The 25,174-nt window shown below is 42.8% G+C and overlaps 2 long non-coding RNA genes across 2 annotated transcripts; both read left to right on the top strand.

Annotated features, from left to right (window-relative positions):
* Positions 1 to 2,006: 2,006 nt before the first annotated feature.
* LOC125619348 lies at positions 2,007 to 13,912 on the top strand. The gene is made up of 3 exons (XR_007350848.1): positions 2,007 to 2,129; positions 2,916 to 5,676; positions 10,992 to 13,912. It is a non-coding gene; the product is annotated as an uncharacterized LOC125619348 (long non-coding RNA).
* Positions 13,913 to 21,221: 7,309 nt separating this feature from the next.
* On the top strand, positions 21,222 to 23,772 carry LOC125619347. The gene is made up of 2 exons (XR_007350847.1): positions 21,222 to 22,662; positions 23,315 to 23,772. It is a non-coding gene; the product is annotated as an uncharacterized LOC125619347 (long non-coding RNA).
* The last annotated feature ends 1,402 nt before the right edge of the window (positions 23,773 to 25,174 follow it).

Below are 25,174 nucleotides of genomic sequence, written 5' to 3'. Positions count from 1 at the left end.
ATCCCTCATCACCTTGAACTTGGATTGTTGTAAACCTTCTCTGTTCTCCATGGTATACTAAAAATACCAACCATCTCTAATGAAATGAAATGGATCTTTCCAATGCACCATCTTATCATGGAAGTTCTTTATCAAGAATCAATACTGCTCTCCATTTCTTTTTTTTTAACCTTTATTTAATTATTTATTTATTTTTATGTGGTGCTGAGGATCGAACCCAGGGTCTTGCATGTGCTACATGAGCACTCTACCACTGAGCCACAATCCCAGCCCTCTCCATTTCTTAATAAGAGGACACTCATCTTCTTCCTCACCTGCAGGACCTGATTGTACTCCAGCTTCCCAGCCTGAGTGGGGACATGCATTCTCTTGGATTGGCTCACTCACCTCCTTGTCTCACAAATCCAACGCCGTGTCCTCCTGAGACCCCTTTCCTTATCTTTAAATCTTCTTTCTTTTCTTTCCCCTCCCCTTCTTTCCATTGTCATTGTTTTTTAAAAGTCTAGCTCAAGTTACCAAGCCTTCTGACTCTTCTGACCTTTTCCTTCCCTGGTCTCTGAATTATTGCTGAAACAATTTATGCAGTTTTATTTGAGAATGGAAGTCTGGATCCTGTATTTGCTTTTGCCTATGGTTTAGGGTAGAGCATGTGGTAATAATGCAAATGGATTTATACTTAGTCAACCTCATTCTCTCCTGACTTCTGAACCCCTTCCTCACTAATGTGTAACCAATGCCACAGATTCTCCAAAGAGCTAGTTGTGGGTGGGAGCTGTGGGTTCAGAAGCTGATAGTGGGCCCAGATAGGAAACCGGGAGGCAATCAGTTCTCTCCAGCTGAGTAAAGTGCTTGGAAAATACTGGAATTTTATCTAGCTATTTGATTGGTCAAATAGTCTTTTTAGAATATTCCCACAGTTTTCTCCATCATTTCACCTTTAAACATAGAAATGCATTATTATTATTATATAAAGTTCCAAGTATTTTCTTAAAATTGTAACCTAGATATCAGAACTGAAATTTTCATCTTGCTGGGGTCATCTCTCTTTTATATTTAAGTAAAATTTGGCATAAGTCCCCATTCCAATAGAAAGGTCAGTGTTTCTTCCATTATTTCTGAGATTCTAGGAAAGTGACTTTTTTTTTTTTGTAATCACTTCTAGCTCTGAGTTCCTACGTTAGCTCTATTTTTGATTTCCAGTCTGCATTTCCACCCTTTGAGAGATGCTATCTCTTATCCTGCACAATGTTATCCTGGGGATATTTGCCTTTATCCAATGTCTTTTCTCCTACCAATTTAGGACATTATGTGCTGCAGAGATTTGGGGGTTGACGGTGGGTTGACCTGGAGGGTCAGAGGTTCTGCACTCCCTGATTTTTTTTTTAAAAGTGCACATTCCTGTTCAACCCTTCAGACAGATCTGCCTTAAAAGTTACTGGTCATCTCTTCTATTTAGACACCAGACTTCCTAATGTGCTCCCTCCTTAACCTTCTAGATTATGATTCCTGTCTGTTTTTGAGGCACAGACCTCCAGGTAGTCTTTTCTCCCAGATGATTCAAGTCAAGCCTTGAAGGCTTTAAGTTTATAATCAAATGTGTCCATTTAGGTGTGTTCTTGAACAAAAATAGTTTCTCCTTGGGGTAAATCCTGCTAGTAATGCAATAATTTCTTCTCCTTTACTATGAGTGGAGAACATAAATCTGAGTTACTAAGGAAGACTATAAGATGTCATCACTGCATCTCTTTGTGTTTGGGGATTGTGGGTGATTATTGTTTTCTTTTTTAAGGACTTTTTAATCTTCAAAAATTTCTAGAATGATTATAATTGTAACAGAAAAAAGTAAATACAACATGTTGATCAAAACAAATACAAGAAGGATGATTATTAAAATTGATCAATATATAGGAACTAGTTATCTATATAATCTATATATTATATATATGTGTGTGTGTGTATTTATTTATTTATTTTGCGGTGCTGGGAATTGAACCCAGGGCCTTGTGTATGTGAGGCAAGTACTCTACCAATTGAGGTATATCCCTAGCCCTAGTTATTTATATTTTGAAATATTAATTTATCTGTTCATTTCAGAATTTAGGTTCCTAAAAGAAGAGGCTCCTTTTTTGGTAAGTGTTTTATAAGTTCCTAAGGCAGAGGGGCTCTCTGATAAATGTGCAGTGATGTCTCTTTGATTCACACCCTCATCTGACATATTGGCACTGCTTCAAGACATTAAAGCTTTTTATGGGGAAACTTGATGGGTACAAGTTATTGCCATTATCAGTATAAGACACAAAATAAAATACTCTTAAGTTGGGTCCATGGGAGCAAGGCCTGTAAAGCAAAAATAACTTTGAAGAGAGGGAACTGAAATGATCAGAGATACTGGAAGTATACACAAATATCAGAGAAAGATATGACGAGACCCAGAAAGATAAAGACTATAAAACACAGGGCTTTTTTTTTTTTTTTTAGTTTTGTCCCATTTTTTTTTTCCTATTTCATCTCTTCTGCTATCACTTTGCTAAATCAACAATTCAGTTTGGACCAGCTGCTCTAGTGATAAAGCTTTAAATAAGGATGTGGAAACCGAGACAAATGATGGAGTCATCTTTTACCATAATATATTTTCACAATGCCTAACAGTTCCCCATTTAATCAAGAGATTGGCAGGACAGGGAACAAGTTGGTAATTTGCAGTTGGGGTGTAATAAAAATGTTATAATTCATGGATGAGACACCAAGACTACATTATGTATTATGAGTTTAACTTGACTTATAACTCTTTCTAGAATTTAAACTGTCATATCCGACCATATGCGTTGACTTTTATAGTGATTTAATGAGTTGTTTGGTGAAAATAAATGTTGACAAAGTTATGAAATTTTCTGACTCTATTTTTTTTTTTTTAGTTGCTGTTTTCCTTTGAAGACTAGAGCTGGCTGTCTTACAATAACCTGAGCGTCTCTCTTCCCCTGTAATCCATGACTTGGATCTTGATGCCTGGATGGAGTTTGCTCATATTTCATGCTTGACCTTGGTGGATAGATCATGATAAAGAGAACCTAACAAAATATACTGATATATCTCTGGTGGCAGCAAGATAATGGTGTGAGCTTCGGAAATAGGGGATCCAAAGCCCTTACGTTCAAAGTGTCAGTCGATTTGCCACTGAGGTGTTTCATCTTGAGGATGTGGTTCAGCTTTAGCCTAGTTTTTGCTGAGGGGCCATGTTGCAGTGACTCATTGAGCTGCTGGAGCTGACGTGTGAATGATTGTCCTGTAAGGAGAAGCTCCATTCCCATGGAAGCTCCTAGGAGACGCTCAGCTACTATGATGGATGACCTTGACACCAAAAGACAGGAAGTAATGCCAAATTGCAATAGTAGGAGTGTAGCAAAGGTTCTTGTCAAATGAGTTGTAGTTTGAGCAGGCACCCATTTTATACTCGTTAAGAAAAGTAAGGAACAACTAATTACCTTATTATGCACTCCCTGATTGGTTCAGCTAACTTTCAGTTATGGCAGAAGGGAATAAACAGGGGAACCCTGTTTGGGGATTTGGCAAGGCCAGAGAGACCTCGGGAAATTTCCCTACATGATAAAAATGATTAGATGCACCACCATTTAGCAAACACAATAAGGAAAGAACCCACAACCTATTCAGAGCTGCCTGACAGTCCTGGCTGTGTGGTCAATGAGCCGTCTTGAGCGTGAGAGTCCCTGGGAATAAAGTGATCTGATGTGTGGGAGGGAATGACCTCCTTTAGGGCACCTGGTAGCCTGAAGAGTGATTTACCACTCGCTTGTCCTCCCAAAGGCCATTTACCTCACAGGGGTGACATATTTTTTATTCATGACTTTCACCCCCAGTTCTGCCGTTATCTGCATCTATAAGGGGCAGTGGAGATTCCAGGGAATTACCTAGCTCCTGTGGACCCTCAAACACTTTTTCTTTAATCGCCAGGTGCTTGAGGCAAATGTTTTTGTCACCTAAGTGATAATTGCCTTAATTTTGAATTTCACTTCGGAAATTTGGACTAGCTTGTGTCATAGGAGGGAAAAGTATTAAAATTGTTAAAGGAAAGCTTTCCTAAGGGCTTCTGAGACTCTTCATAATGCTACGTTAAAAGAAAATTTGTTTGTGCTATGCAGCACCGTGAGTGTCGATGCATTCTGTCCCTGAGCGTTGATTATTGAACCTCAGGTTTTAATAGGCAGATTCATAAATGTGGATTACAATCTGAATGCTAAAAAAATGGAGTATGGTATTTTTTAACATGGGAAGATGATCTCTTCTCACCAACTCCACTGCTAACACCTTGAGAGCTCCAGAATGACCTCATGCTGGGAATGAAACTTCCTCCTGCTGAGGATGAACACCAAGGAAATCAGGACTGAGTATTCTCTGGCTAAGCACAGCCCAGCCAGATTTACATACACATGCCGCCAGGCTTTGGTTTCTCTAAATTGTGACAGCTTCCGTTGGGTTGAGAAATAATCTAACTGCTTCTCCCCAGTTTAACCAAACTGCACAAAATTCCCTTTTCCATTCTTTGCTTATTTCTTTGTGGGTGGGCAAGGGAACCTGGCCAGCCAGGACACAGGTGGCTTCCTGGCTTCGCTCCCGTAACAAAGCCATCATCTCACACCTGGCCTCCCACTTCCACCCTGGGTCTGGCTGCTGCTTCTACTTTCCATACAGTGGCCAGAGTTATCCTGGTCCTGTGTTATTAAAGCACAAGTTAATTTGGTCATTTTCCTAGTAAAATCTCTCTAGTGGCTTCTCATCTCACTGAGACCAAAGTCCCTGGTCCTCACCATGACCAAAATCCTTCTAAGGCTGGCCCCTAGCAAGCACTCTGCCCTCTTGGGGACCCTTTCCACTTCCAACCCCACTGGTTTCCTGGTCACTCCCTGCTCATGTGAAGCTCCGTCCCCCTCAGGACCTTCCTTCTGGCTCTTCCTTCTGCTGGGAATGCTCTTGCCTCATTATCTTATGGCCTAGTTGCTCAGTTCCTCAGAAACTGCCCCAGTGGCCCTTTATCAGATGATAAGCTTTCCATAGCCACTATGTGGGATAAATGGTGAGCATGTCCCCTCAGTACCCTGCCTTTCCCTTATTCCGCTTCCTAGAGATTATCATCATCCGATATTTCCCATATTTATCTCTTGATATGTTCTTTGCCAGGCTCCAACCCCACCTGTTTAGAATAGGAGGGCCGAGACTTTGTTCTATAGATCATTTCTTGTGGCAGATGGAACTTTCTGAGATCACCTCCTACATTATCTAGTTAGAAAGTGACATTGACACGCTTCCATTGAGAGTTGTGGGTGGGACTGTGTTTAGTCCCCGTGAATCTTGGAAGGTCTGTGACCGTTGGTAGAAGTCATACTGTGAGATTTCTGAGGCTAGACCCTAAAAGACCATGTAGCTTCCTCCTGTTTCTCTGGAGACCTCCAGTCCTGGAACCCAGCCACCATGCTGTCAGGAATCCAGGCCACACAAAGAGGCTACTTTGAATCGCCCCTGTTGGGTCCTCATTGACAGCCAGCACCCACTACCAAACATGTGATTGAGCAAGGCTTTGGGAAGACTCTGGGCCCTGTCACCACCACCATCTCATTGCAGCTGGATCAGAGACCCCAAGGCCTCAGTGTTCAAACCCTAGAGGTAAGAGACACAATGATGGCTATTTTTTGAGCCACTGAATTTTGGAATATTTATTTAGAATCAGTAGAACTCAGGACACTGTGATATTCCCTAGAGCCTGGAATAGTGCCTGAATCATGCTCCTTCAATAAATATTTTCTAAATAAACAAATGGCACATTCCTCTGGAGATAAAACACATACACACACACACACACACACAGGTTTCTAGTTGGACACTTAAGTTTTCCTTAACTGAGCATCAACTCTGTTACTTCATTTATGTAGCACATATTTGAAAATTTCAGGTTAGCAGTTCCCCTTAAATGTCTAAACACATATATAAAACAGTAAACCGCTCATTTGATATGAACAAAGGAAGGTAAGATGAAACTGGAACATTCGTGTTACTATTTTTGATCGTTTCACTATCCATGAACGTCTTCATAGAGGATGTTACGAAGTCTAGAAAACGATTCTGATGTAGAACAGGTCGAGGTGCTGGAATTACCTGACCATGGCTCTTTTCTTGTATTTCTTCTCAGTCATTATTGCTCACCAGTAGGGACTGACAGAGAGGAGAGACATGTTCCAGCCTTGCCCACTTTTTCTATACTATCATGACAGTGGGATATCAGACTAAAGCAAAGGAAGGCGCCAGGGTTCAAAGTCACCATAACCCACATGAGAGAGCATTGCTCTACAATGTGCTCTTTTCTCAGTGAGACCTGTCATCCTGGGCCCGCACTGTTTTCCTCCTCACTATCTGTTCCCAATGCCTTGGGGAGTTCCAGGCACAACCCTTAAAACTGTCACCTGTCTCCACCCAACCTGATCCAGTCGCTTGGCTTTAGACATGGAGGAGTCAAGCTTGTGTCTTGGGATGGCTGCAGAGAGGCCTGGGAATGCCATTTCTTCCTTCTTTGGCTTAGAGTCGTGTGGCTCTTGGCAGGACCCTGTGGCATGACAGGCAGCTCTGCGGTCACACACCTGGCGTTCAAGCATGGAAATCAAGCCTCGTTGAGATGTCAGGTAGAAGGCCAGGGCTGGCTGTGGCTCTTTTTCTTTGAAAACATGCAGGGGCCATGTAGGAAGTGGCGGTGTCATTTAAGCTACCATCCTAAAATGTCTCAATCGCCTGTCTGTGTTGGCTGCAGTAGGAAACCCCAGGGAGATGGACCATCTCATGACTAATGCTCTTCAGTGTCCTGCCATTCTCCATACTCCAGCCTTGGGGACAGTGGGGACCCTTCAGACAGGGGCTCTATACATGTTCCATGCCCCTCAGTCTCTTGAATCTTGAGGATTTTCTGTTGTTCCTGGGGCCAACAGCAAGCTTGCAAAACAGCATGAATGAAGAAAGTCACATGGGAAATTTACTGTGACCCGCAGGCAGAGGCAGGGCACCTGGCCTTGGGGGACTGCACAGCGAGGCCCAGAATCTTCATACCTAAATGGAGAGAATATGGCCTGAGCCCCAGAGGAGCTATTCTAGCTGCTTCTAGGAGGAGCAGAGACAAACCTTTCCTGCTCAGGCCTGCATTGTTCTGGCTTGAAATCCTGATTCCTCTTGTTTTAAGGATGCTTTATAATGTAGAAATAAATATCCGAAAACCATTCCCATCCTGCTTCCCAGAAGGAACGACATTTAACTACTCCTGGTTTTGATATCTCTTGGTGGCTACTGACAAATAGGAAGACATTTTCTGTCCTGTGATTTATTAATTGCAGACATTGCCTATTGATTTTGCCCTAAGGTAGGTAAATACTGTAAGGTTAAAGTTTTATTTTAATCAAGTTGTTTTTTGAGACAAAGACAATGACAAGGCTAATGGAAGGTCACTCGTGGCCCATTTCTTCCCACCTTCAATTTCTTTTCTTTCTTCCTTCCTTTTTTTGGTGGTGCTGGGGATTGAACCCAGGGCCTCATGCATGCTAGACAAGTAGTCTATCACTGAGTCATGCCCCCAGCCCTTTTTATATTGAGACAGGATCTTGCTAAGTTTCCCAGGCTGGCCTTGATCTTGTGATCCTCCTGCCTCAGCCTCCTGAGTAGCCTGGCCTCTTCACTCTCAGTTTCTGCTCCACAAAGTCAACAATTTTCAGTTATTTTAGCTGTTGTCCTGGTACTAACCTTTGAATTCCTCAGGAGCAGACTTAGACAATATTTTGATCTTTACCTTTTAGACATTATCTATTGCCTTCTGACTAAAGAAAATGAATTTTAGCTTTCTTAAACTCCACCACCACCCCTTCCTGATACACAAACTTGGATTTCTTTGCACTCATAGTAGAATTATCACAATTTTTGAGTAACTCTGACTTCACTATCTTCTTGACTATGATTATACAAATATTATTCATAATTGAGCTATATATATATATATATATATTTCATTTCTCGAGGAACATTTTTTCTTAGAGCTAATAATTATTCTCTTTTTTCTTTTGCTTAGCTTTCTGTGTAACTATTAACACTTTAGTCAAAACCTGAAGTGTTTCTGAATATAAATAAACATGTATTCACTTAAAGTAAAAGAATGCAATTTCTCTCTACCGTATAATATGAAGATAATACATCAGTTCCACATTCTTGGGAGATACCCTTCCCGAAGTTCTCTGACTTCCTGCTCACATCTACCCTGGATGCTTTCTAAGACTGCTGAATGACTATTGCCCTAGGGCTTCCTTATCATGGGAATTTCTTTTATTTCTCTTTTATGGTGGACACTCTGTGTATTCGTTGTGTATTGGTATGTAACAAATCACTCTAGAAGTTAGCAGCTTTAAAGGGTAAACACTTATTTTCTCACAGTCTCTCTGGAACAGGTCAGCTAATGGTTCTGGTTCAGGTTTCTCATGAGGCTAAAGTTATCTGAAACTGGAGCAGCTGCTTCTGAGCTTGCTCACATGCCTCTTGGCAGGAGGATTCAGTTCCTTTTTTTTTTTTTGGTACTGGGGATGGAATCCAGGGGTGCTTTATTTTGAGACAGGATCTTGCTAATTGCTTAGGGCCTCACTAACGTAGGAGGCTGGCTTTGAACTCTAGATCCTCTTGCCTTAGCCTTCTGGGTTCCTAGGAGTTCACCACGGAGCCCGGTTCAGTTCCTCTTTTTAAAGGGCTATGGCATCATGGCAGTTGGCTTCCCCCAAAGTCAATGATATGCATGACAGGAAGAGAGGGAGAGGGCAACCAAGGGGCTCTTCTAGCCCCGTCTCAGAAGGGTCAGAGTGCTACTTTTGCCGCCTTCTGCTGGTCATTCGGGCCAATTCTTGTCCAGTGCCCGAGAGGACCGTACAGGGATGTGAATACCAGAGGAGGGGCTCATTTGGGGCCATCGTGAAGAATGACTGCCATGCCTTCTGTCTTGGAGTCCATATTTTCCCTTCTTAGCCGGAAGGAAAGGAAGAAGTTCCTTTCCTTCATGGGTGGTTTCTTCTAGTAGCGTTTTGGAAAAGATGGGGAAGTGATTGTTTTTAGATTTTGCATTTGTGCCCATTTCTTTATCCTTTGCCTTAGTGATGGTTGGTTAGAGTTCTAGGTGGATAAGCATTTGCTGTAGTTTGGATTTGAAGTGTCCCCCCAAAGCTCACGGGCTAAAGTTTTAGGTCCCCAGTGCAGCAGCATTCAGAGGTGAGCCTTTTCAGAAGGGACTGGATAATGAGGGTTCTCACCTTATCAGCAGATGAACCCATTGGGTGATTCATAATCTGAAGGCATTAGTGGAAGATTCAGGAGGCAGGGTGAACTTGGAGGAAGCAGATTGCTGGTGGGGTGCCCTGGAAGGGTGTGTCTATCCCCAACCCTTTCCCAAGTGCCAGGAGCTGAGCAGCTTTCCTCTGCTAGACCCCCCGCCATGGTGTTCTGCCCACAGGTCCCCAAACAACAGAGTCAGCTGACCAGACACCGAAACCTCTGGAGCCTTGAGCCAAACTCAATCTTTTCCCCTCAAAGCTGATTTTCTCAGGTATTTGGTCTAAGTCACAGGAAGCTGGCTAGCATATCATTTTTCTTGAGAGTTTTGAAGCCATCACTCCATCATCATGTCATTTCCAGAGTTGGTACTGTCAGGTCTGATGCCTTTCTGGGTCTCCACTGGCATGTGCACCTATTTTTATGTTCCTGAAGCTTTTAGGATCTTTTCTTTCTCTCCTGTGTTCTGCAGTTTCATATTGATGTCCCCCACCTCATATATTTGTGTATTTCCCTGGAAACATATAGACCTTTTTCCATTTGGAACCTCAAGTTCTTGAATTCTGCAAAAGTTTTAACGTTTGTATTTATTTGAAACTTTTCTCAGTTATCTCTTTCTGGGGATGTATTTGGTGCGTGTTTAACCTGTACTGGCTCTTTGCACTTCTAAGCATTATTTTTTTCTATTAGCTATCTACCCATTTTTCTTTGATCTATTTTCTGAAAGCCCTCTTCAGGTTTATCTTTCAAAACCTTTATTGATTTTTAAATTTCTGCTTTTTGTTTTTAATGTCCAAGAAGTCCTTTGTTGTTTGATGAACGTTCCTTTTGGTGTTTTGTGTGTTTTTTTTTTTTTTTTAAGAATTTGTCCTTCCATTCTCTTTCGTTGTTTCGTCCATGTTGTTCTCTAAGGATGTCTGGCTCAGTCATTCTGAGCTGTCTGTAAGCAGGTCAGAGTACAGGGTGACAGATCTCAAGCTACGGGAACTGGGTACAGAGGCAGGACTGTGAAGACTTGGGCTTTGGGTTAGGGTGATTGGTGGGGGCTATTTCATGGAGGGATATGCCAAATCAGTATTCTAGAGCTCTTTTTCTTTAGGTTGTTCAGTTTCCTCAGAGAAAAGTTGCCCAATCTACTGCCTTGGGTGTGTGTGCCAAGGCGTGGGTAACAAACCAGGCCACTGAGACTCTAGGAGTAGGGGAAGGGGGATGAGGATCTTATCACCTCTTATGCGTGACTCCACCCAGTTTTCCTGCTTAAGAAGAATGTCCCTCAGTTCTGATGCCATCCCTGAGTCTACAGATTGTCAGGGTTTAACCTCTCAGCAAACTGCAGCCCAGGGAGAGAGACAAGCATGACTTTGAGCTGAGAGGACCTGGGGACCTGGGGGAGGGGTCTAGCTGCTTTAAGGATGGACTCCTGACCAATGCCTCTGTCTCAGACTTGCCCTCCCCCCAGGCCTCCTCCCAGGGGCTGGCTGTCTCCTTGGGAGAAGCATTTATCCTGCCATTTCTGAACGTACAGGGGCGTTTATTAGGGTAGTGCTTCTCAAAGTGTGGTCCAGGGAACTCTGGGGGTCTGAAAGGTCAAAATATTCTTTTATAATAATGCCCAAATATTATTTACTCTTTTATTTTCCTAGGAGCATATCCAGGAATCTTCTCGAGGCTGCATGACCTTTGGTGTCACAACAGATTGCATGCAGAAGCAGAGGCAAGAATCTTGCTGTCCTTGGTTAAGGAATGTATTAGAGAGATTTGAAAAAACGTACAACAAGGCTACTCCTCTCACCATATGTTTTTGTTTTGGAAAATATAATTCATAAAATGTGTTGTTAATGTTAAAATATACTGGAATTATTAGTACTACTTAAATGAATAGATTGTCAAGATATCAGTTTTATAGCTGATATTGATTGATTTGGTTTAGATCTTAAATGCCCAATCAAGGTCTACTTGCTAAAGGCTGAGTCCTCAGCCTATGCTGCTTTTGGGAGATGACAGACCATAAGGAGGTGTGGTCTAGTAGGAGGAAGTTAGGTCTTCCAGGGGGCATGCCCTGGAAGGGATATGGGACTCTGGCCTCTTCTTTTCTCTCTCTTTGCTTCCTGGCCACCATGAGGTGAGCAGTTTTGCTCCACCACACACTCGCCACCATGATGTTCTGCCTCATCATGGGACCAAAGAGATAAGGCCAACAACCACGAACTGAAACCGTCTTCCAAAATAAACCTTCCTTCCTTTTAAGTTGATTATCTTGGGTATTTTGCAACAGTGATGGAAACACATTCGTAGACCGGTAGCACCAGCATGATCTGAACTCTTTGGTGTCTTCAATAATTTTCAAGAGTCTAGAAGGATCTTGAGACCATCAGGTTGAGAACACTGCATGAAATCAATACTTCTGTGTTCTTTCTTCTGCCTTCTTTTATTTGTTTTTGCAATGTTGGGATCAAACTCAGGGCCTCATGTTGTGCACGCTAGGAGACACTCTACCACTGACCCTCAGCCCTTCTTCTTCCTTCTCGACTACTCTGCAGGTGCGAGGAGCGACTCAGTTAGTTAGGGAAAGCGGGAGAGGAACTGTGGGCAGGCTTAGCCCTTTCCTCTCACCTTTCATTCAGGAGACCCTGAGGTCTCAGACTGAAGACAGGCCTGTCCGTGTTGTCTTCTCATCAGCATTTGGCCAGGGATCAGCTGGGAGCCTACTGGCTCTGTTTTGTGGTAAGTCTTGAGCTGGCCCATTACGGTTTGCAACTATGGCCAAGTAAATCTGTTTAACGTAGGGCTGATAGGCACTTTATCTAATTCAGGCAGAATTGGCCCTGTTTTCTAATAACCAAGGAGACTTTTAACTTTTCAAAAAAGCTTTGTTTTGAAATGATTTTAGACTTATGGAAAAGTTGAAAAAGTCGTTGAGTTACTGTGTATTCTTTGCCCAGCTTTCCCCGATGTCATGCCACTACAGGATCAAGAGAGGAAGCTGGAGATTCAGAACCTGTTAAAACGAACTCGTCTCTGGGCCCCATTTGACTCTCATTAGTTTTCTACTTGTCTTTTTCAAGATCCCACATGGAGGGTGATGCTTTGATTTCCCATTGCCTGGCTCACAGAACTGCATCTTAACTGGTGTGCACTCAGAGGAAAAGGGAGGTGCTCTCAGGATGACTTGGCTCCCATCACCTCCAAGTCCTGAATTTTCCAGCATTCTGTGATGCGAGGGAGTTCGTGCCCCCTCTCTTCATCCCCACACCCCTCACTCTGGTACTTTCTAGACTCCTCTCTTGGAAACTCCATGACCACAGTTCTCCTGTTTTCTGTCTTCCAGAGTTCTGCTGCTTCCCCTCCTCTCTGCTCTCTGACTCCCTGGGATTCGAGAGGCTTCCATTTTCTCTCCTCATGCAGGGGTTAGTTGCTTAGCCTCCCCCCATGCTTTAAGAACTTGGGAGTTAATGTATTTTTTTATTCCTCTAATATTAATAGTGCTCAGATTTCAGGAAAAAGCGGAGATAAATGAATAGATTGAATCTCCTTGTTTAATTAGAAATCTGGCCCCTGATGTATAATCTTCCATTTGTAGATTATTTTTGCTTTTCAATGGAGAATCTTATTTAAATACCCTCAATGAGTATTGTACTTAAACAAAGCTTTCTAGTTACTCTTAAAGCAAATAAAGACTACGGAAAAATTAGGGAAAAATTGGGTTAGCTTCTTCACTAATTTTGCAGGTATATCTATTTATTGTAGTCAAACACCTCTGGGCCCTGATTAGAATGCTTTTTGTTACTTATCTTGCTTTTCTTAGCTTGGAATCAGAAGCCTGTTAAAGTCCAGGGATTTGCTGTGTCCTTTGGGCTTGGCTGGCGTCATGGTACCTCCAGCTACTCACTGCGCAGAGAACCAACAGCCGGCCTCTCCCAGTCTCCTTTCAGTTTCTGAAGGAGGAATTGCTGCAAGGAAGAAATACTGTCTTATCTCTGTTTCCCAGCTCCCAACTTTCTTCTATCATTTTCTCATATTCAGCTGAAAAGAAATAGGGAGTTTACAGCAATATAATACTTTTTTGCACTGAAAGTATTTGATTTTTCCTTGATTACTTTCCCCTGAATTAAAATGGAATTAAAATGGTTCTTGTTTATAGAAGAAGAGCATATCATTCTCTTCCCGTCTCTTATTTAAAACTTTTACCTTGGTACATGTCCTCTCCTTGTCTTCAGCTTGACCTAGTGGTTGGTTATGTGTCCATGGAGATGTGTTGGGTTGTTGGTTGGGGATCCAGAATCTGCATTGCTGATTTCCTCTGGCCAAGGAGGAGAGCGAGGACTGGGAGTGGGCGTGGGAAGTAGAGAAGAGGTCTCTGGGACATCACGGACACCACTGCTTCATTTCTTAAAAATAAAGACCAGAAGCACATGTGACAGGTTATGAATATTGGTTCATCTTGGGAGTGGGAATGGGTGTTTATAATATCATTTGTACTCCTTATTTATTTATTTATTTTAAAGGCAAATTTATTTATTTATTCTTTAAAATGTTTATTTAGTTGTAGATGAACACACAGTATCTTCATTTATTTTTATGTGGTGCTGAGGATTGAACCCAGTGCCTCACACGTGGGAGGCAAACACTTTACCACTGAGCTACAGCCTCAGCCCCCTGTACTCTTTATTTTAAAAACAATTTTTCAAATTTAGAAGTATATGTAGATGGTAGATATTGTGTGATTTTAATAGAGAGAATGCTGATGACTTGGTCTTCTGTCACCTATGAAGGAATAATTTTCCATAATGAAATGATTCTCTGCAATTCTAACCGAACTTTCAGGTGTGTAAACCACACACTTCCCGAGCCATGCCCACCTTGGTATGGGTTAGAATAACAATGGTATGAGAAGTATTCCACAATATCTGCTTTCAATTTCCTTGAACAAAGTTCAGCCCTCTCAGGTTTGGCAAACTAGCCTGATGATCTTTAAGATAATGTCTGTGCCATAGGAACTTCAACATCTCCTCTCCCGGTGGTGACATTAATGACTTTGATTATTGCAGATGCCAAATTTTGCTACATCACTAGCACCTACCCGAGGCACACAGCTGCCAATGTCCATGTTCAAGTCACTGATTGCCGTGTGCTTGGTGCTAAGGGCATTGAAGCCATGCGTGGTGACGAGGTGCTCAATGCAGTGGAGACCACCACCTGGCCACTACTGGCACCAGGTTGCTGATGCTTCACAGTCTAAAGGTCCCAGGGAGGATCAGAAGAGGAAGCATTGTGGCTCCTATTGGCGCAGCCTGCTGTAGGTGTGGGCTGGAGGGGCGTCTGAGTGACAGCTACACGCCACCCTCTCATGGCCTTCTCCTTTCAGGCTGAGGCCATTGATGCTTTCTAGGATGACTTCTTTCCTGGGAAGAGCCTTCATCATTGTGGTAACATGTTCTGGGTGAGCCTGTCCTTTTCAATGTCCAGATACACTAAATTTGAGGTGAGCACAATTTAGATTCCAGCTGGGGCCCTGTTACAAGTTGTAAAGCATTTACATTTTTTAAAACATGATTAAAAAAGGATACTTTTTCTAATATGGGTCATTTACATTCCTGACTTTAGAAATTTGTTATTATTATTATTATTATTATTATTATTATTATTATTTGTAATTTTAGTGTAGGCAACTGTGAAAACAAGGTACCCTGAGTCTCTGGGAATTATCTAGAAAATAAAAGCATAATGATGACTTTAGATATATGTAAATCATCTCTTAAATACAAATGTTGCAGAAGTCCAGAAGCAGGAAGCCAAAATGTCAAATTAGCTGTATTAGCATGACCAAAGCTATTATGAGTTACTTTGAATTCATGTCCTAAGAACCTAACTTGTCAATCAGAAGAGGAAGTAGATAGTCAGTGATGGCAGTTAGCAAAGTCACAAAGTTCTGAAATCATGAATGCACTGTGACCCGGGGAAGTTCTCCTGGCCTGCACACGTCCCTTGTCTGGGGACAGGAAGAGTCTTTTGTGGCTACATACCACCAGGCCCCAAAGCTGAGTGCTGTTGATCTGATCCATGACCACTAAATAAACGGGTTACAACTGAGCTCCCCGTAAACATCCAATCCCCTTGCGAATCACATTTTTTTTATTTTAAAGATGTATATTTTTCTTTTATAAATAAGATGAGTTAATGTGATTCTATCCTCAGAGGAACGAGTCACTCTTGGGTTGTAAAGCAAATCAAATTGAGGAAAGGATTCTAGACCATAGTGAGCGTCCTTGGCAGCCACACAGCACCCTGCCTGGCTACACAGAGCACCCGCAGAAGTGATGGAGAACATTTAGAACACAGGAAAAAGCCATAATCCCCGTGTCATAGTATCTGTGCTGCTGCCAAGGTTGGTGTGACCATTTTCTACGTGTGCACCTGTGGTTCAGTCCGTTTAGGCTGCAAAACAGAGAACCACAGGCTGGGTAGTTTATGAAGAACAGACTTTTATTTCCTCGGAGTCCTGGGAACTGAGAAGTTCAAAATCAAGGTACCTCCAGTGGGGGCTGCTGTCTGCTCCGTCCTCACGTGGTGGAGCGTGGAAGAGGGGAGAGCTCTGTGCCCTCCTGTGGTGGAAGGGCAGGGTGGGGCCAACTCCCCCCTCAGCCCTTCTGTAAGGGTCCTGCCCTCATGACTCAGTCACTAAAGGACTTCTTCTCATGGCACTTCTCAATGCCATCGCATTGTCATCAAGTGTGCACATGTGAACTTTGGAAATCATAGTAGTCATTCAAACCGTAGCCCTATGTGTGAGTGTGAAGAGTGTGTATACGTATACACACGTTAGATTTGCATACACATATTGCTTTGTGGTGTGAGTACAATTTAGTTTTTGATATTTAAATTTAACTTCGTCTGTAGACTCATTTAATGATTATTTATTGCGTTGCTATTCAATAGTGCTGTTTTAGATGCTGTTCTTGGCAGAGGAAAAAGTCTTTCTCTGTCAAAGAGTGTGTCTTCTAAAGAGAGGGACAGAAAATAAACAAAGGAAGGACCAAATCCGTGGCACATCCGGTGGCAGTCAATGACAGGAAGAGCACATAAGGCAGAGGAAGGGTTAGAGATCAGAGGAGGCGGATATTGAATAAAGGACTGACTCAACCCAAGAGAACGCGGGATCAATGAGAAGGGGGAGAACTAGTTGGAATAAGATTTGGGATTTACTGATGTACAAAAATCATTTTACGTTCATACTTAGAAGTTGGTCAGATACATTATGGCTATTAACTTTTCACTACATCCAGCATTTTAGAATATTAGCTATTTATTAGATACTTAGACCATTATTGTCTTAAAATACCCTGGTGTGTCTATTTGGATGCACAGTCATTGGGTCAGAAAGGGCGCATGTGCATGTGTTCCTGGACTGTAGGCCTTTCAAGAACCTCAGTCTCCCTGTGCATTACATCCGAGCAAAACAGTCCTCTTCAGGGCCCTCCAAGGCTAGGAAAGTTCACATTCATCCTACGATTTTCCTACCTCCCCGCATTATAGTCCAGGTTCATGTCTTAGAAAAGGTTTTCACAACCAGCTGATAACCATCTGGATCACCTTTTCCACGAGGTGATTGATGACTGTCCCAGTTCAGTTAATCCAATTTCCACTCACTCAGCACTTACCAGGCTCTCGCTTGGCGGTGGGTGGTGGGGAATTGAGGCCAGAGATGGAAGACAAAACAGGTCTCCTGACAGAGCTCCAGAGGAGAGACGGGGAGTGAGAAGTTGGGGGGACGGGTGCAGCACTGAGGCAAGGTTGGGTGTGGAGAGCCAGCAGGGAGGGCGGGCAGCAGGCAGCACTGGGGGTCCTCACGGTCAAGGGGGTCAGCCTGTCAGCGGTGCTTACCACAGTTTTAGGAGCAATCCCTGACTTCTTGTATTGATGAAAACAATTTCACTTCTGGTTATATAGCCCAAAGAATTGAAAGCAGGGACTCAGAAGACATATTTGCACCCCTGTGTTCTCAGGAGCATTGTTCACAATAGCCAAAACGTGAGGACGACTCAAACACCCAGCATGAACTGTTCTATAAGTACATGTACATGAACTGTTCTGTACGTACAATGGATGTCATCCAACCTTAAAAAGGAATGAAAATTTAATACTACGCTTGCGAATATTTTGCTCAGTAAAACCACCCAGACACAAAAAGACAAACATTGTATGATTCTACTTATCTGAGTTACTTAGAATAGTTAAATTTCTAGAAGCAGAATATGCAATAGTGGTTACTAGGGGCTGGAGCGGGGAGAGGTGTAGAGTTTACACTGGGCATGGTGAAGAGGTTCTGGACATGAACTGTGGTGACAGCTGCGTAACAAAGTGAATATACCTAATGCCACTGAACCGTACACTTAAAAATAGTTAAAATGCTATTTTTATCCATGTACACTTTACCACAACTGAAAAAAGATAAGCTGAGATGACTTCCTCATGCATATAGGTGATGTCCTGGTGTGTAATTCAGATTTCCTGGAGTTTGGATTATTATTCTAGAACCTAGAACCAGGCTCAGCTGATGGTATTTTATAGCCTTTAATTATTTTGTGAAAACAATGATGTGATTTTTATAGTTCCCCCAGGTACATAGAAAGTACTGATTTTGTTGTCCATACCCCAAAATCTATCACTGACAAAGAAAGAAGAATACTTTTAATAAATCATAGCACCAAGCACCAATGAAATCACAAGAGGCGAAATCACAAGACATGAAAGCATAGGAGGTGAAATCACAGGAGGCCATACAGCACCCTCCAGCTCTCTTCTTGAGACATAGCCCTGAGCTGACATGCAAACTGTGTGTCCACTCAGCAGCTGCTATGCTGGAGACAATGTGGTGAAGATGAAGAGAAGGGACCTAATTGCAGAACTATGAGCAGGAACAAGTTTGGTTTGTTGCTTTAAGCCCTCATGTTGTAGGGTGATTTGTTTTGTGACCATAGACAAGTGCAATGGTTGATTCAAAGGGAGCTGAAAAACTGTGGCAAACCACTGGGCACAATGGTGCATACCTATAATCCCAGAGACTTGGGAGGCTGAGGCAGGAGGATCGCAAGTTTGAGGCTAGTCTCAGCAGCTTAGCGAGACCCTGTCTTTAAAAAAAAAAAAAAAAAAAAAGGCTGGGGTGTAGCTTAGTGGTGGAGAGTACTTGCTCAGCATGCAGGCGGCCCTGGGCTCCATCCCCTGTACAGCAAATATCAATAAAAACGCCACCAACAAAAAAAGCAAGTAAGCAAACAACAACAGCAACAAAACAACCAGAAAACCTGCAGCAAACTGTCATTTACCACGTCCTCATGCCACCACGTGGGGCTCCACGGCTCCTTCTTCAAGGGCTCTCAATCCAGGCCAGAGGCAGAAGCTGCAGCCCCCTCACTTAACCGTCAGGCGGGGCTCGTACAGTGCCTTGAACATCGCTGAATTTCCCGTTTGTTTTTGCCATCACGCTGCCCTTAGGCGCCTCTTACCGTGTGCGCTGCTCATAAATTATCTTCAATGCAGACACATTTTCAGAGTTTCTTCTTGAAGGTCATTTCGCTTTCCCAGAGAATATGCTAAACAAAGTTTGAACAGTTTCCTAGCAGAGGCTTACATTTATCTAATGGCAAACTATAGGATGCCCTAGACTATTTTTTTCTTTCATCAAGGATTTCAGGTAACAGAGGCATAATTCCACTCTATCATTAGAAGCTGGAAGAATGTTTGGGAGGACTGATTCTTTCCTTTCCCGTAAATTAACGCCATGGTTAGGTTCCTGTAACTTGGTAAGCTTTTCTTATATGGGACTCAGCTGAGGGTAAGGAGACTGATTGATGGAAAGATTTCTTGGGACCTACTTCTCCCTGTTCCTCTTTATTGCCGTTCCAGAACTTCTGCGGATGGCAAAATTGTTTAGAAAAAGGAAGCCAGGCCTTTTAAGAGCTGGCAGAGGAGCAGAACACAGCAGGTCATTCTCCTAGCTCAGGGAGTGTGTGCAGAGTGGGGCCTGAATCATGCTCAGGCCACTCATTAGCTGAATGATCTCAGGCAAACTGTTCACCCTCTCCGTGCCTCAGTTTCTCCTACACAAAATAGGGATAAGAGGAGTTACTACTTCATAGGGAAGTGAGGGTTAAGTGATTTTAAAGTCCCTAGGACATGGAGCATGAGATAGAAGCCACATAAGCCTTAGCTGCTGCTACTATTGCTATATGTATTATTAATGGACACCCAGTTAAGTTTGTTGAACGAATAAATGAGTGACTGTGGCCACTCTGCTGTGCCCTAGATTTCCCTTTAGTATAAGTTTCTATGATTTTTCAGCTTCTTGGCTCCACTTATCTTGGTTTTTGAGGACCCCATTTAGAGCTACCGGACTCTTGTAGCATTGAGCTGAATTTTTATCCATATGCATATTTCCATGGCTCACCCGCTGGCCTTCCGGAGCCCTGGGGTTTAGATCTTCCTGTCCCTTTTGACCTTGGTTCTTTAAATAAAACGAGTCCATCCACGAGAGGAGTCAGAGCTCACTGTGCACCTTTTCCTGCTCCTGGTTCAGACTCCCCTCTGGCTGGCAGGCTGTTCCTGGTTGTCTCCCTGCCTGGATCTCTCATCATTTGCCTTCATCAGTGGGTCATTAATATGCATTTCTTCAGTTTGCAGGATTTTATCTGCTCTGCTCACACTTCAACTTGGGTCTTTTCAGCTCATTTCCACCTGCAAGACGTAGATGCTATATCTGCCCGTCCCTTCCCTGGTGACCCGTACCAGACAGATTCACTGCCAAGAGCTCTTAGATGCAGACCTGGGGGCCACCCTCCCAACTCCCAAGGCCTGTCCAGTCTGACTGGCCCGCGCCGACCCCCCCCCCCCCCACTCCATCTTGACGAGCTTTATCTGGAGCCTCCATCAGCTTAGAGACACAATTTAGCAAGACACATCTGTTTTGTGTTTCTGTCTTAGCTTCTTAATATTTTATTGTGTTTATCTATTTTTCTTCTTATATTAAAAGTATTTTTATGGAAGAACTGGATGTTTTGTGCTATATATGTGACAGAGTTTGGGCATGTCTGTCCCGGTCTGTGACTAAGTTCTTGACCTATATCTTGCTTTTGAGGATTCAGGGTCTGTTGCTAGAAATGCCAGGAGCGGGTCACGTGACCTCTGGGGTTGTCTCCGTCTTGTCTTGCCTGGCTCTGTATCAGTCCGCTCAACAGTTGCTTGAGAGCTCTTTTGCTCCTGGGTTTTGGCTGCGTAATGACACTGCATTGGTCTAGGTAACGAAATACTTTGATTCAGGTTTCAATCCCTTGGATGATTTATTTTAGGTCTTTGGGTCCAGTTTTCTGATTTGTAAGAGTAGGGCAATAATACCTTTGAGAATTCTCTGAGGATTTAATGCAATAATTCTGATCATATACACAGCTGGTCCATAGGACTTTGTATAAATTAGAAACAGGTGCTCCTGCTTCCAGGCATACACAGCCCTGTGCCGGCATGTGCCTGTGAGCAAAGGGCAGGCTGATCTCCCCGCCCCCCTCTTGGCTGGAGGAATGACCTGACACAGGCCACGCTTAGTGCAAATGTATGCAGAGATCCTGAGATTTTCCTTCCCATTTAAAAAATTGTGTTAAAAGACATATGACATAAAATCACTATCTTAACCATTTTAAGTGTATAGTTCTTTGGTCTTAATTATGTTCATAATATTATGCAACCATCACCACCATCCATCTCCATAACTCTTTTAATCTTTTTTAAAACTGAAATTCTGGGCTAGGGCCAGGGCTCAGTGGTAGCACACTTGCCTGGCATGTGTGAGGCATTGGGTTTGGTTCTCAGCACCACATATGAATACATAAAATAAATAAATAAATAAAGGTCTATCAACAACTAAAAAAAAAATTTAAAATCCCCAAACAAACAAACAAACAAAAAACTTAAAATTCTACCTCAAAACAGTAACTCCCATTTCTCCATCCTACCAACCCATCGTCCTATTTTCTGTCTGGATACCCCATAACTTCTGAAGTTCAGTTTGCAATGATAAAATATTATATGCATACATATGAGTAATTATTATTACTAGTTATAAGATCTATCTATCATCTATCTACATCTATCATCTCTATCTATCACCTGTCATTTATTGTCTCTCTGTGTTTAGTCATTCTCTCTCTTTCCATGGAGGATTTGAGGTGGCCTTGATTACAAAATCACAGCTAATGTTTTTCCCAACTCTCTTCTTTTGGCCTAGATTACTTTATTTAGTCTTCATAATGTTCCTGAGAGAAGGTTATCCCATCTCTCATCTACAGATGAGTGACTGGGTCTCAGACACTTAGTCATAAATGGTGGAGCTAGGATTGGAACCCAGATTTTCTGAATTAAATCTGTGTTCTTCTACCAAGATGATGCCATCTAATCAGCCTACCACTGTGATTAAATACTGTATGAGAACTGCTTTTCTTATTTTCTGGATTGTATTTCAAAATTGGAGCTGCTTTTCAGCAACTGAAAGGAAACAGAAATCAACATGTATCCTTCTAAGCACAACGGGGGCATGCAGAGTTGGTCTTCTCTGTGTTGGTGTACTGACTGTCACTGTAAGAAAATTTAATTTAATTTATATGTGAGAGAAACAGCTCATTCAACGGAAGGGATGTGGATTTCATAGAAATGAGCTATGTTCAGAGGGACTCAGGTGGCCAGGCGAAAGGGAGATGAGGACAGCATTAATACCTGCAGCTTAGGTAATCACTCACCATCGTTTCTTGTGGCTGCTGTCTATTGTCACATAAATAGATCATGTCCCATCAAGTACAGGGGGGATTTCCCTAAGCAGCACGATTGCTAAACACAATTTTAGGTAAATCTCCCATATCCGTTTCATATCACCCTTTGTTACAGGATTTCAAAATGCTCGTGGAACACTAAGGAAATGAAATGATATCTAACTCTCATTTAAAAAGCAGGGGTTCTGCATTGATGGTTATGAGAAATATGAAGGGAGAGAGATTTCGAAATGTTATGTGATGCCACTTGGAACCACAACGCTGGGCTTTGGAAATCACCCGCCAACCTCTGAGCAGTTCCTTGAGAAGATGCTGTTCCTCGGTTGCTTTTTCTGTAATTAATGTAGTTCCAATAACATTTTTATTGTTCAGAGTCAACATTGCATTTTTTCTTCCAGGGCTACCAGATTTGGGAAACCTCATGAAGTAAACTGGAGCTATGTTCAAAGGGACTCAGGTGGCCAGGGGAAAGGGAATACAGGCCTTCAGGATTTTTTTTCCAGAGGTATAAAGTCTTGGAAGCTGTTTCTTCCCTGAAAAGTGCCAAAGTCATGGGACCCTCAGAACAAAAGGACCCTGCGGCTGTGGGGACAGATGTAGAGCTATAAGAAAGGAATCGATCCTTCCTCGTATCCTTTGTCAGGAATCAGGACAAACACACACAACCTAGTCTAAATTTGTCAGCCGTGTCTTGGGAGACATAATTTGATTGATGGTGACACTGAACCTAGCTTACAGAGAGCAAGAGAGCCCATATGGTGCTTGGTGTTTTGGCAAGAAATGTGATTTATGTAGGAACTTAGGGTTTTAAATTCAACCATGGAATGATTTTAAGGATATAAAGGAGCTTTAGGTGAGTCCAACACAGTGTAGTCTAATATTTTTGTTTTCAATGAAGAAATTGCCCCAGGGTCCCTATAATGTGTTACTGCGGATTCTAAGAACTTCTGTGGTATCATGTCCTTCACTCACCACACATTCTGCTACTTCCTTTGTTTTTCAAGTTGGGGACAAACATTTTCCTTTAAGAAAATAGTAGATTAAATTTACTTAGGACTTTGAAAATGATATCAGCACTATCATTTCTTATTGTTTCATCTAATCTTCTTGAGAACCTGTGGCCCAAGTTATATTACTGTTGTTACCACCTCTTACAGATGAGGAACCAGGGCTTAAGAGGAGATCCAAACTGCACACCCCATCAGGGCCAGAACCTGGAGGATCTCATCTCAGAGAGGTACCCTGAGCCACCACCGGAAACCAGCGCCCTCCACTGTGGTCTCTGTGTAGGAAGTTCCTGTTGAACATGGTTGGTCCAGCTGATGGAGCCGGGGGGAGACAACAAACTCGGCACTGTCCAGCCCAGCACTGTCTTCCTCTCTCTTTCCCACACTCCTTTTTCTGCCATGATGGCCTTTCCAACCTGGGGCAGCCCACATGTGGGTGAAGTGTTTACCCAGGGCTTCAGCTGGATGTATCCTTCTTGTTTTATTTTTACCTTTGATTGTAAAGGTCCTTAGGGCACAGACTTTTTACTGTTTGTTTAGTGCAATCTTATTTATCGTATAAGGTCATGTATACTTTTGACGTACACATAAATACTGAAATAACCAACCATATGACTCGTGTAGTCTTGTGTGTGTGTGTGTGTGTGTGTGTGTGTGTGTGTTGTGTCTGTGTGAGCACATGGATGCTTTACTGGGTATGGAACCCAGAGCCTCATGCATGCTAGTCACGCACTCTACACCCTGCAAATTCTTTATGAAGAGCACGTAGTTTGTTTGATTGTCTTTGTAAGAGATGTTATAAGTGGGGCCCCTCAGCTTTTTTTAGACTTGCGCACATTCTTTTTATTGAGGGCAGAGGAAATATATTTTCACTCTGATTTTTATTGGAGCTAGGTAGCATGGAGAATATTTGTTGCATTAAGAGCATTTTCTTATTTAGTTGAGTGGTCTGCTGCCTTTGGCTCTGTATTTAAGAAAATGCACTGTTTTGGGGTGAAGAACATAACCGAGGAGGTACTTTGTACCTGAAAGCACTTCTACAAAGTGCTAGAGCTTGATTTATGGTGAGAATATTGGTTGGGGGATGATATATGCGGTGCAGATTCAATTTTGATCTCAGCAATCCAAACTGCACAATTTCTTTGCATCCAGGGTCACTCCGTAAGTATTATTTGTATATGCCGGTAGCTGGGAGACTGGTTTGCTTCTAAGTGCCATTCAGGCATGTCCAGCATAGCTAATGAACCAGGAGCTGGATGAATCGAAGGACATTTTCTCAGGGGCTGTGTAGCTCCCAGGATATAACACTTGTGACATCCCCTGCTGTTGTGCAGGCATGTCTAGGCATCTCTGCTGCCCTGGTGAAGATGCCCAAGGAAGTCTATCAGCACACTGAGGAGGATTCTGGGAGGGCAGCCATTGAAGTAATGGGGAGCCAGGGGAAGAGATTGACTTGGGAGCAGTAAACTGATACTTGTGTGATCACGTGGGTACTGTCCACAGCCCAGTTGTGCTATAACAATGGGATAGGTTGCTGAGAGACCAAAGAAAATACCCAAGGACAGTGTGCAAGACCTAAGATTTATTGAAAAGTGCTTACAAGGAAGGTCCAGTGGTGACAGGCTGGACAGACAGCAGCTTGGTCCCTCACAGCACTTTGCTAAGAAATGCAGCATCCTATCCTTCATGATCTGAGCCCTGCATGCTGTTTGGGGCTTGCATTGTCTCCGTGGCATAGATTTTTGCCCTCATAGCTGTGAGAAAAAGGCAGATTTGTTTAACCACACTACCAAAGAGAGGACACAAATCATGCTGCATAGGGGTCCCCAAGGAACTGTCCATGAAGGGAGTGTCCATTTCTCTTCCCTCCTCACTGTAGACCACTGACCACTCTGGCTCTGGTAGGCGGCATGACTCTACCATCCTGGAGAATTCAGTTCATTGACTCTCACATCTGTTTTCCCTCTTAGAAAGAGAGCTTTAGGAGAGCAGGGGCCGTTTCTGTTTTGT

The sequence above is a fragment of the Marmota marmota genome, unplaced genomic scaffold, assembly GCF_001458135.2.
Source record: "Marmota marmota marmota unplaced genomic scaffold, marMar, whole genome shotgun sequence".
NCBI lineage: Eukaryota > Metazoa > Chordata > Mammalia > Rodentia > Sciuridae > Marmota > Marmota marmota.
This window is presented reverse-complemented; position numbering and strand designations above follow the sequence as displayed.